Genomic DNA, 13,467 nt, shown 5'->3' on the forward strand with positions numbered 1-13,467 from the left:
ATGGAAGGGGTTAATAATAATAATAATAATAATGAAACTTTGACCTTATTTCCTGCGGAATGGGTAGATGATTTGAATGGTGATGTTTCCAAAAAGAATATTTTAAATGACGGTGCTGAGAGATGACCGAAAAAATACTTTTACAGGAGATTTAACATCTTTTCAGATAGTTCAGCTAGATCTTTCCATTTGAGAGGGGCTAGTATTCAAGGAAGTTAAAACAGCACCACCTGTATGTATCAGAAGTAATATTATCAACAATGCATGTGAAGGGCATTTAGGTACTACACTTACAAAGTGAAGACTAAGGGCCTTATCACAAGTGTGGCGGTCAAATGGACTACCGAACCCTTGGTGACAGTCTGCGGACCTCCAAACTGGCAGTTCGCCCGCCGCATTAGGACTGTGGCGGTTGAACCGCCACAGGACCGCTGCTGCTGCCAGGGATCGATGACTGCGGTGGCGCAGTGGGCTGAGGCCCCTAATGCGCTGGAGGTGCCGCCTAGGCACCGCCAAGCATATTAGGAGTTTCCTCACCACCGCCATGGAAAATGTGGCGGTGAGAAAACAAAGGGGCACTACATGTTCCCCTTGTGCCTCTGCGCCATGGAGTGCATGCAGGGGGGCACATGTCTACATGCAGCCCCATGTTTCTGCACGGAATGAAATGCACAAACATGCTCTGATGTTCCCATTGCGGTGCCTATTTCTAAGGCACCCCAGTGGGAAACCTAAGAACTGCCCGCTAGCAACTTAAAAAGTCGTAATCTGGCAGGCGGTATGTTTTGGTGGTATGGGAACTGGGCGGCAGAGGGGCAGGGCGGCCAAGCTCCCACACTGCAAAATAATAATAATAATAATAATAATAATAATAATAATAATAGGGACATTTATAAAGCGCTGAGTTACGCGCACCGGCGTGTCCACGCGCTGAAAAAGTGGGAGAGGCGGCAAACAGGGAACACAGCTGCCGAGCAGGCAGTTATTTAGCATAGAGGTGGATTTTTAATTTCGCTCGAAACCTCGCTTCTTCAGGTTCCAGACGCAAGTCCACTGGGAGTTTATTCCAGTAGTTTGCCGCTAGGCACCTAAAGGATCTGCCTCCCATGCGAGCTTTCTTAACCCTGGGGATCCTCAGCAGACCCCCACCAGCGGATCTGAGCGCTCGAGCAGGTTCGTAGACTTCAATCAGTTTCCTCAATGGTCGAGGTGCCCTGCCATACAAGATCCGGTGACAAGTGCAGAGGGCTTTATATTCGACTCTGCTCCTCACAGGTCATAATAAAAGTCATAATAAGGCTCAAAGGAACTGGCGCTTGTGGGTCTTTCATGGTTAGAGCTATTGATATCAAGTTTGAAAGATGTGCAGAATGTTTAGTAAGTGACCTACATTACAAAACAAAAAATCTACAATTCCTAAAAGTGAAAATTCTGAAAACAACTTTGTGTAAAGCAGCCATCAATTTAGGCATGTTTACAACACTATCAAAGCAGGATAAATATACTGCAGTTTCATCTGATTACTTCTCCAAATAGGTGGAGATAAGGTACGGATGCAAGTACTGACAAGGTAACTCAATTTCTTTATAAAGTTGTCGGCAGAGAAAGCTTTCAGTTAGAATAATTCTTGGTTAACAGCATCCAATTCACCTCCAAAACCAACAGTTCGAAATTAAACAAAAAAGAATCTCCCAATAACACACAATCTAATGGTCTGTAGAAAGAATCAATAGCCTATTTTTCCAGAGTGTATTCAATGGATTATTGTACTCGATAAACCTTTATTGAAATCAATCACCTCCATGCATACAACACCAAACACACAAAAGGTGCTGGAAGGAATGCTTGCAAAATAATTTGACTACTACACATGCTAATAAGCCTTGGTCCTGCTTCAATAGACTTTCCAGTTCGAAATGTCAAGATAGGCCCTCTATAAAGGAAAACACAAGAAACCCCACACCGCTTTCAGCATATTTGGGACTCTTCCGTCAGGTGCAGTTTGGCTGAAGTGGAACATCAAACACGGTCTCATGACTGGACATAGCCCTGGCCATCAAACAGAAAAGGTGATGGTAGGAAGGCCTGTAAATAGTGTAATCACTGGTTTATCACTCGGGTATCTTTAAAACCCATAGTTACAGGATCCAAGCAAAACATCACTGACGAGGCCTAATAGGTCAGAAACCAGTCTGGGGTTGCTTGTGTGTCGTTCTGGAGGGGGTCCATGCCTGGCAGTTAAGAATGGACTATTTCCAAGTGGAGCAGGGTTCGTACTAATTGTATAAGGCAGGCTTCTACAATGGCACAATGGGTGACAAATAATTGTTTGGAATGCTGCCCCACAGCATCTGCCAGCGGTTTAGACACCTCATTTTTTCTTTCAAGAGATTCAGACTTAAAATTCAGATTAATGTCCCGTATGAACGAGAAACATGAAATGAGAGAAAATGACACCGAAAAGTACATGAGAATGTTAAAAAAATAAAAATAAAGACTTAACGAATAAAGCAAAATTTGACAGTCAACCTGCTATTAACTGAACAAAATTCAAAGTGGGTCATCATATGACTGTAATGTTGAAGTAAACAGATGTTCAAAGGTCTCAGAGAAAAGACTGATGCCTGTGAAACTGTTGCAAAAGTGTGTGTTTGGGGGACTGAAGGACTGGGGGGTGAATGGGAGGGGGAGGTGGAATATTAGCAAGGTATATTTTGCCCCATATACTAATGAAGACCATACTGGCTCAACAGAGAACACTAATAAGAATACTTTACATATCGTATTGATAAAACTAGAAGTCTAAACAACCATCTTGGATGAAAGACCAGATCAGTTGCTAAATTATATTTTATTCAAGGTAAGCATAGTATCAATTTTAAGATGCTTAATTCAATATTCAGCATACAATATTATCTTGGCATATGGCTGGCGCAAACTAAAACACATTCAGAACTCATAGGCTGGCTAAACAAATTTGACTACAGAAAATTTGGACCAAGAACGATGTGCGATTAAAAGGCTTCAGCCCAAACATTTAACCAACAGTGAAGCTTTAGGGGTATGGAAGACAGTTGGTGGGTCTCAAAACATACATCTCAACCATGGTGAACGTTAAGTGCTCGGTAAGAGATTGCCTCAAATAACATCTTAGTAACAGACTTTTCATTTCATAATGGAAACAAAGTGTGAATCCTTCTTTACAACCTATATATTCTCTCCTATTTGGAAGGAGAGAGACTCGCACAGGACACACTGGTGGAGCACTTAGAGAACCAATAGCTTGATTTTCTGGGCCACGAAATTATCGCAACGGGAGATGTAAACGAGGTGCTCACACCGGTGTGCCTGCAAGAACGGACTTTAATTGAACTCCAGCAACATTGTAAGATACAGGACACTGCGCCTAACTCCTCCACAACTTGTAGTAGCAATAAAAGATTCTGGCTAAATTGTTTGAGTAAGAGTTGGTAAACTTCAAAGGAAGCGTCTTGCCGGATATTCCAGTATAGTTAACATACAGTCCCAATTTTGGAGCAAGTTCTGAATTATGCACTTGTCACCCCGCGCCTTACGGAACTGACCATTTCCTATTACTGGGATTTAATTTATAACGATCAATTGAAGGCAATTTCATTGGAAGCGGAGGTTTTCTGCGTGCGCAGAGCAAGATGGAATATACCTGCCCAAGAAAAGTATGAACACTGGAACTTTTCTCTTGGCAATGACCAACTTAAATGGGGATTCACTAACAACCAAAGCTTAGGATGAGATTATCACTTCATTAGTGGACCACTGTCAGCCCACTTACAATCAGAGGAGATTGCAACATCCCCACAAGAGTAAACAGTGTAAAAGTCAGAATGAGCTTACACGGTAAACGGAAGAACTGAGTCAATCAAGAAAAGAAATAACAAACTAGCACATGGATTGAAAAAACATGGCAGTGTAGACTGCAATTTAGGCATTGTGAATCTGAAACATAGATAGGGAGGGAATTTCGGAGAAGCAAAGACAGCCCTTCAGGCAAAGAGAAGGAACAACATCTGTCAATGGGCTTACAATTGGGATAATACCGCCTTCTGGAGACGCATTCATAAGTTAGAATACTCCCAAAGTGTAACAAATAATATTGATGTGGAGACATGGGAAAATACTTATAACTTTGTCATGATCAAGCAATAACTGATGAGTGTCCTAGATGTCTCACTGTTAACCATATATCCATTCATCTTCAATAGGAAGTCCCCTGACTGAACGCTATTGAGACATTCAAGCTAAGAATTGACTCACTCAACAACATTGTATCATTACCATTGATAAAATCTGATCTAGCTAAAACCATGTCTGCCGTGAAAAGTAATGGGGCACCTGACCTGAAAGGAGTCCAGCTGGCTGTCTTTAAGTTTTAAGTGCAATCCCGTGCTAACACCCTACACAGGAATTCTTGCTACAGAAATCATTCCGGAGAAATGGTGGGATTTAATTCTGCATTCTATTAACAAAAAGTTGTCTACTAACAAACCTCAGAACTACAGAATAATAGCTCTCCTTGAGTTAGAAACAAAGGTGTTCGCAAAACTGTTGCTGGCCGAATTGGAAGTTTGGATCAACAAACTCAAAATCTTGCCCACCTGTAAAACAGGGTTCAGGAAAGGCTGCAAAAGTCTAGTTAACTTTAATAGCATCGTCTTGTGAGCTAATAAGGCGATTATCCAGAAAATATCAATATAGGTGTGCTTCCTAGACTACAGTGTGGCCTTTGATAAAGTAAACCGGTAAACACTGTGGGGGAAAGTGGCCTAGAACATACCTGAACAACTTTTTAGCTCAATTCAACTCTTACATACTGACACATGGGTCAGAGTAAAATTGGGTTTGAGACAACAATCTAAAAAAAATTCAACCAATTGGGGTTTGAAACAGGGATGTGCCCTGGCTCCTTTTCTCTTTAATCTATATACGTCGGACCTACTGCCATCATTGGTTAATTTCAAAATATTTCCCCAAAATTGGGTGTTCAACATCTGCCTCTTTTACAGTATGCAGATGATACAGCACTATTGGATCAAACTGCAATAGGTCTTAAAAGGTTCCTAAAATGGGCTTCAGCAATACAATAAAATGAATGAACAGAAGCTAAGCACGGCAATTAAATCTGGCAAGTCTAAGTTTTGCCTGGTGGTTAGAGGACTAAAAGATACTAGATTTGTCTCACTATTTAGAGTATGGCTAATTCTAAATGAACGCTTAAAACAAGCTCAAAGCAATGCTTACTCATGGACGCCATTTGCAGAATCAAATATGGAAAATAATGGCTTACATAGCCCCGGTAGTAGGGTGCTAGACAGACCTATTTAGAGTAAAGCTGGCACTATCAATAATATATTGCTTACCCAACTGGGGTACTAAGCTGCCTAATGATCTGGTATAAATCCACTCTGGTGCTATTAGATCAGTATTTGGTTTTTCAAACTTTGAACTTCGACTCGAATCTGGAATTTGGAGGTGAGGATTATGCTTTCCTTCTTCTCTTTAATACCCAAATCCAAGAAACAGCCAATAAAACATCAAAAAACAATTCCCATGAACATCAGGGAAACAACAAAGTTCGTAAGTACTTTCTTAGACTCGGCAACCAGGTCCCAATAAAGTCCTCTGTTGCTGCTCTTTCCCCTTTTCTTTCTTCGCTGCTCAGTAGCCAGTTAAGGGGTGTTTTGGTTTCTCCTGAATTTACTTTGCGAGTTATTGCGAGAGAGTGTTTGGAAATTCTATGATATGCAGTTCTGAAACAGTTTTCACTTGCCATTAGTGTGCAGCAGCGCTCATAGTTATTGGTCATTGCACATTGCAGCTTGTATGGCTTTGTTGTGCGGCATTGGCTCTGATACGCGCTTTCCTTTCAGATCTCCACTTGCAGCTGCAGCACGCTTCGGCGCTCCTTACGTGACCTAGCCCTTGCTTGTGTTCGGACTGCGGTGTGGTCCCAAAGCCTCTAGAGAGCGTTGTGGTCAGGTGACACTATAGCTCTGCAGCGTGCGGCTCTCTGATACCGGGCGTGCAGTGCGCACCGTCGGAGCCTTGAAGTGGAAGAGCCTTGTTCTGCTGCCTAGGGTGACGCCAGTCTTCAGGGTCTGTAATTCCCCCAAACCGTCATTACTGACATACTGCTTGGGGTCTGTATTGCGGTAGCTGTAGATTCGGACACCCTGTAGGGTTTGTATTGGGAGAGGCCTTTCAGAGCCAGTAGATGGGACACGGTACTGGGCAGCTCGTTACCCAGTCACATCTAAGGGTGTTGATGTCTCTAGGGCTTGCACCCTTCTAATCATGTGCCTTTGGCTACCCACCTAGACTGGGCCCTCTACCAGCTTAAATTGCATACACACGTGCGTGTGTTTGATCAGGGTCGCCTTAGCCCGCAATCATTCAGGGTTCAGGCCTTTATTCTAGGTGCCTATCTACTATTGCCATACAGTATCCTCAAGCCATGTTACAGGCGGAGGACTGTGACCTTCCTCCAGTGGGATGAGGACTTTTATGAAGCTGTAGATTCCTCAAGTTATAGGGTGTCTAACGATTGTGTGGGCCCTATGGAACGCCGCCTCTCTGAGCAGATAGTGGGAGAATGCACAAAGATTGACCAGAGGAATGCAGTGGTCCCAGCTGGGGGGTGCTCTCCCCCACCCAAGAAAAAGCATTGAAAATGCAATAGGTCTTGCCTTTGATTAAGTTACAACCATTTGCTTAGTTAATGGTATTGTATAGCAAAGCAAATGGCTTTAACTTAATGAAAAGCGAGACCTATTGCATTTTTAATGCTGGATATTTTAAGATACAGGTCTCCTGGGAGTAAACCTATGATAGGAGGTCCAGCTCGACCACTTTCTTTCTCACTTGAGAAACTGAAGCAGGAAAGGCGGTAAAGAGCAGGAAGAGGAGGAGGGGCTGCAGAGACAACAAACACTCCGCTTGTGCTTTGAATGCCCAGCCCATGGCACCCTGGCTTTCCTCTGTCAGCCCCGCCTCTCACCATCAACTGAGACTTGGGGAGATCAGAATGGTTCAGGGGCTCTGCAGCACTCTCAACTGCCCAGGAATCAGAGTTTTTTTCTCCAGGGCGACAAACTCCTCGGGTGCTTTGCATTTCTTAAAGCAGGACCATAACTTCGTTCTGTACTGCAGCAAAGAGACTAGGGAAGTGGACAAACAGGTATGGTGCGCAGATGTCCTGCCTTTCATCTCACTAGTGGTGTGCCACAAACCATTATGCTCCCACCTGGACAGGAGTGCCTGGTGGCAAGTCCATGGGGGTCATCAAGGCAACCGGACTCCTCATACATGGACTCTGTCGGAGACCACGTTCCCTGGATCTGTAGATGGTCTGAATGCGCTCCTAACCCAGGAGAGACGCATCCGTCACGATAGTCTGAGTCAGGATGTCCTTGTGGAAAGGAACCTCTCAGAGGAGATTCTCTGCTGAGCACCACCATCTCAGGGACTGTTGGGCTTGAAGAGACAACTGAATCCGGTCGTCCCAACACCATTTCCTCTGGTCCCACTGGTCCTCCAAACATTCCTGTAGCATCCTCATGTGTAGGTGCGTGCGCGCACTGTTGTAGATGGAGCAGCTATGAGAGCCTGAGCCTTCCGAAGGATGGATAAGCGTCTCTCCTCCGAAGGAGACATGCTTGCCGACAGCGTATTGATGGAGGCTCCCAAGTACTACAGGCACTGTACAGGAATCGGGACAGACTTGGACAGATTTATGAGCAACCCCAGACGGTTCAACAGGACGGCCGTCCTGTTGAAGTGCAATTGTGCTTCCTAGAAGGTGGAGGCCTTGATCAACCAATCGTCCAGGTACGGGTAGACAAACACCTTGTTCTTTCTCAGGTGCGCTGCTACCACAGCCATGCATTTCGAAAAAGTCCTGGGTGCAGACTTCAGTCCAAAAGGTAGTACGGTGTACTGATTGTGATTGGCGCAGACAAAGAAGCGCAGGAACTTCCGATGTTTCCGTGCAATGGGCACATGGAAGTACGCATCTTGCAGAACTATCGCACACAGCCGTCTCCTCTGTGCAGCTAAGGAAAAATCTGGTGCAAAGACAGCATGCAAAACTTTTGCCTGCGAATCCACTGGTTTGCTTGTCGCAAATCCATAATAAGTCTGAACTCGTTCTTGTCCTTCTTCTGTACTAGGAAGAAGAGTGAGTAAAGACCCTTTCCCCTTTGAGCCAGAGGGACGTCTTCTATCGCCCTTTTTCTTAACAGGGTATCGGCCTCTGCCTGGAGCTCGCGTAGTTGGAATTGCGAGCAGACCGGTGGAATTGCTGGAGGCGGGATGGTGAAACGAAGACTGTTTCCATTGCAAACAATATTCGGCACCCACTTGTCCTGAGTAATGTTTCTCCACTCTGCCAGGTAATGTTGAATGCTTCCCCCCACCGGAGCGGGTAACAGATGAAGGGGAAGAAGCACCTCAGGGCCTAGACCCAGCCGGGCCTTTGGTCGAGGAGGAAGACTGTTGACCACCTCGGCCCCTCTGGCGCTTTTGGAACGGTTTCCGCTGGAACGGCTGCTGCTGTTGTTGCTGTCCAGCCTGTCGACCTTGCCTTCTGCCTTGCGCCCCGTACCCGCCTCTGGAACGGGCAGAAGGTCTTTTTTCTGTTCCGTAGGCTTTTCCAACCCGACAGCCGTCAGGGTTTCCGCCTCAGCCTTCATGAGGGCCATCTCGTCGTCCGCATGTTTCCCGAAGAGGGTCTCGCCCGAAAAGGGTAGGTTAGCAACTCTCTGCTGTGCCTCGGGCTTCAAGGATGTAAGACGCAGCCAGGCGTGGCGCCTCAGGTTGACCCCATGGCAGTACCTGTGGGCTGCCAAGAGGGAAGAAACCGCAGCCGAACTTATTACCTGGTTGGAAACCAGCAGACCTTCCGCGAGGATCTCTTCGAAATCTTCCCTCTTCTCCCAGGGAAGGTGGTCCGCAAACAGTTGGAGGGACTCCCACAGAGCCCGATCGTAACGTCCCAACAGGGCTGAGGCACTCGCGGCCTTCATCGATGTGGAGGCCGTCCCGCAAACCTTCCTGCCTGCCGAATCCATCCAGCAGCTCTCCTTGTCAGGAGGCACTGTTGATGATGGGGTGGTGGCGTGCTGTTTGCTTGCCGCCATCACAATCACTGAGTCAGGCGTGGGATCCACCCGAAGAAAAGCTGGGTCAGAGTTAGGAGCCTTATATTTCTTCTGCAGCCTTGAAGGTGCCGATCTCGTAGACGCAGGCGTGAGGAACAGTTCCATGGCCGGTTCTACCAGCCCAGGCACCAAGGGCAGCAAAGGACGAGACAACTGCTTCTTGTGCAGCGTTTCGAAGATGACGGATGTCAGTGGTGCGGGCACAGTGAGCGTGATGCCCAGCTTAGCCGCTCCTTGTGGCAATACGTCCTAGGAGGACACTATGTCTACTGGAGACACCCTCATCCGAGGGGAATCTGTCATGGTGGGTGAATAGTCCCTGACACTAGAGAAATCCCTGTAGCGGGACCTCAACCTGTCCCGTCTGTAGCGCCGTCTGGATCTTGTAGAAGAGCGACGGGACTCCTGGATCCCTCCCTCCGTCTGGGGCGAGATCTCGAACTCCGCGGCCTCGGGTGCTGCGGAGGCCTAAACGGGAGCCTAGGTTGCGGTAGCCCCATAGGAGGTGTCGGAGATGTGGTAACGAGGCAGACCTCGGCGGAGGTGGTGGTGCAGGAGGTGGAGGACGATGAGGAGGAACAGGAGGCGGCGCTGGGTTACGTGGAGGAGGGTCCTTAGGTAACGGAGGAGGTGTAGGTGACCTCGGCTTGGCGGGGGAATAAACTTGTGAGTGCTCCGAGCCCGGAGCCTCTTCCCCTCTCTTCCTTTTCTTCGCCTGATCTAAAGGGGGTGGACCTAGAGGCCGTACCCCCTGGTAGCCGAGCGATGGCGCCGTCGCGACCGTGGACTTGTGGTGACCGAAGACACGGTCCTGGCCTTGGAACGCCTCCTGGAGGGAGATGCTCTCCTCCTCGACGCTGCGATACAAAAGGGGATGATGGACGGAACGTTTGAGCAAATCAAACACTCACCCCCAGTCAACTGATCTGGGTTTAATCCAGCACCATTCTTTAGCTCACTCAGCCACCCCAGTTCAGACATGGCCATATGCAAATCAGTCTGACCCTGTACCTCATGGGAGCAGTCCAGCCCGAACTGCCAAGCCATGCCTTCCCTGGACCGGAAACAAGCTTCCGAGGACCGGTTTCTGGCATTCCAGTCCGTCAATCATCCCCTTTTGTATCGCTTTGTTCACCCTAAGTTGGCAGGGTATGCTCAGACGTGAGTCCCTTGCTCACTGGATTCAAGATAGCCTGGCTGATTAGGATTATGAATCCGAAACCGGTCCCAGGATGCTTGTTTCCGGTCCAGGGAAGACATGGCTTGGCAGTTCGGGCTGGACTGCTCCCATGAGGCACATGGTCAGACTGATTTGCATATGGCCATGTCTGAACTGGGGTGGTGTGGAGTGCAAAAAAACGATGGATTTAGGCCCAGATCTCTGTACTGGGGTGAATGTATGACATTATTCTGCATTCTGTCCATCAACTGTGGTTTTTGCACTCCTCCTCGACGCTGAGCGCCTTTTCGACGTCGAGGAACGCCGTCTCGACGTCGACAAACGCCTCCTCGACGTCGAGGAACGCCTCCTCGACGTCGATGATGATCTCCTTCTCGACGTCGCCGATCTCCTTCTCGACGTCGCCGATTTCCTTCTCGACGTCGACGATTTCCTTCTCGACGTCGACGATTTCCTTCTCGACGTCGACGATTTCCTTCTCGACGTCGACGATTTCCTTCTCGACGTCGACGATTTCCTTCTCGACGTAGACGATTTCCTTCTCGACGTCGACGATTTCCTTCTCGACGTCGACGATTTCCTTTCACGATGTCGACGATTTCCTTCTCGATGTCGAACGTCGAGTCGACGTCGATCGACGGTGACGCCTCGACGTCGACCGCCTGCGCCTTCTCAAACTCTCTCGACGTCGATGATGACTAGACGACGAAGCCGTTCTCGACGTCGACCTCGTCGGAGGTCTTGACGTCAATCCCTCGACGTTGTTTCGACCCAGAACCCTGGGGAGACGGGGAGCAGACCGTGGTCATTCCTTTCGAAGCCGACGTCAAGGCTATCGACTGAGACGGAGACCGGTGGTGTTTTCTGGCCTTCTTCTTACTGGGGAGCCCTCAAGAGGCCTCAGCACGGGCAGAGGAAGAAGCCCCTTCCTGCCCAGACCCACCTTGACCTTGCTGTCTTCTTTGCTCCAGTCCTTGGAGCCTGATCTTCTCTCTGTCCTTCAGGGTCCTACTGGAAAACTGCAGGCAGATCTCACAAGTCCCAGAAACATGAGAAGAAGGGAGGCACAGGATACAGACCCTGTGTGGATCAGATCTTGTCTTCTTCCTGGCACACTCTGGACATTTCTCAAATAAGGCAGGCACATTTGATAAAAGAGTGGCCAAATCACCAAAAAAGTGAAGAAGAGGCAAAAATACGTCGAGGGAACACACTTAACAAAACACCCAAAAAGGGAGAGCTCAATGCTCCAGGGTCCAGCCAGCAGGAGCCGGAAAAAAGAACTGAAAGTAAAAGGAAGGGGCTGAGCATGCTGGGATACCGAGGGTCTCCAGAGAGTTCCTTAAAGACACATTATTCCTTTTCCAGGGGTGGGGGAATCATATCGTCCGACGCCCGAACCATGTTGTTTTTATTGATGGGCAGGAAGATTTATTGTCTAGTATGTCCGACGGACAAGTAGACATTAAATCACGTTAATACAACAGGCTGTGGGCACTCTGGGGATCACAGCCAATCCGAAGCTTGCAAAGAGTCTTTGGAGGCATCTGATTGGCTACCAGCCCATGACTGGGCTCTAGCCAGTGATTGGCTGTGGGGGTGAAACGTCACTCAGCCTATGCAATCAGAAGTCTGTGGCCGTAGATGGGCTCACATTCAGGTAAATTAAGCAGTTTTGCCTGCTTCAGCATTGCTAGTATTTGAAAGTGTGAGGTTGGATGCTCGCATTAAACTATTCTGTATTTGATTGCGTGAAATTGTGACAGAGGTGCGATTTTTTTTTTTAGCAACCATGGGTAAAAAGATTAATTAGTTCAAAAGCCGAGGCCTGGCCCGCCGTGGCGCCTCAGAAGAGGAATTCAAAAAAGCGTATTGCAAGCAGGTGCGCTGCGCCACCACCGTGACAAAAACAGGGAGCCAGGCTCTCTGAGACAGCTTAATAGTGATTGCAGAGGCTTCAGACGTGGTTAGTGACCCCAAAAAAACGAGAGTTCTTCGACAAGTACAGTGTAGATAATTATGAAGGGCGTGGGTGGCGGGCTCGGTGGATCCATCATTCAGTTACACTTTCCACTGCGATCCTCAATTTTTTCAGAGTTCTTCAGAGGCCGCAATTCTTTGATGCGTGCTACAGTGCACGAAGCACATGGAAGTTAATGACCCATTTGCCAGCTTTGGGATGGGGGTCGGTGGATTCAGTAACGGGTTTTCTGCGGGCTCAGCGAGGACGTAATCACGTCAGCAAAAATCAAGACCCTCCAGTAGTGCATGCACTTAAAGGTATCTTGATGAAATCTACACCGGCTGCAGCAGTAAAATGAAGATTTTTTTGATAAGCACCTGAATCCAGACGGCAGAAATGCACACTCCGAAGGACGAGATTGTAACCTTAGAAATCAAGAAATGGCACGAAGATTACCTTCCCTAATGAAGGAGACGAAACACCCACAAGCATCATCTCCGATCTAGTCTTTGTTCTGAAAAGATAAACCCCATCTAGTCTTCAGAGGGAAGGCTCGGACATTATCCACCAAGCAAAAATCACCCTCATAGAGGCGTTCTGTGGATGTACAGTTAATGCCCGACCCTGGACAGCAGGACCATCCGACCGTCTTCAAGGACGACATAATTGAAACAGAATCCCAGGCGAAGGCCTCATGCCACCCAAAGCCGCAGAGCAGCGGGGCAACCTCTTCCTCAGTTCCCAGACTGAATTCCTCCCTCCTCAAAGAAAGTACTGGAGCAGATACTGCCCGCATAGCCACAACGTGGACAAAACAATCGAACTGGAAAGTTTGTGTTTGGCCTGAAGAAAAACTGTAAAAAGTGAGTGTTATACAGGAATATTCAATAGTAACATGCTTAAGCATTCTTGTATTAAAACGGGTTTCACGTTTTCAAGTTTTTATCTACCAGGCCTGACCAAAGTTAGTGTGTGTGAAACTCGGGGTTGCATTTTGAAAGCTGTTGTTTTTTCACCGATATACAGCGGGGTACCATGACTTCACTGTGCACCGAGGGTTAGGTACTGTAAAAATGTTTATAAAAATGTAAATCCGTATTTGTATAGCGCACTTGAACATCTGCATAGTG

At 47.5% G+C, this 13,467-nt stretch overlaps 1 protein-coding gene and 1 pseudogene across 36 annotated transcripts in view; one reads left to right on the forward strand and one right to left on the reverse strand.

Moving 5' to 3' along the window:
- Nucleotides 1–13,467, reverse strand: part of CLASP2 (cytoplasmic linker associated protein 2) — a 1,795,600-nt gene that overhangs the window by 1,606,701 nt on the left and 175,432 nt on the right. The gene's annotated exons all lie outside the window — the stretch shown is intronic.
- Nucleotides 12,167–13,135, forward strand: LOC147722246 (dnaJ homolog subfamily B member 1 pseudogene; annotated as a pseudogene).

This window comes from Lissotriton vulgaris, chromosome 4_1 (genome assembly GCF_964263255.1).
Source record: "Lissotriton vulgaris chromosome 4_1, aLisVul1.2, whole genome shotgun sequence".
Classification (NCBI taxonomy): Eukaryota; Metazoa; Chordata; class Amphibia; order Caudata; family Salamandridae; genus Lissotriton; species Lissotriton vulgaris.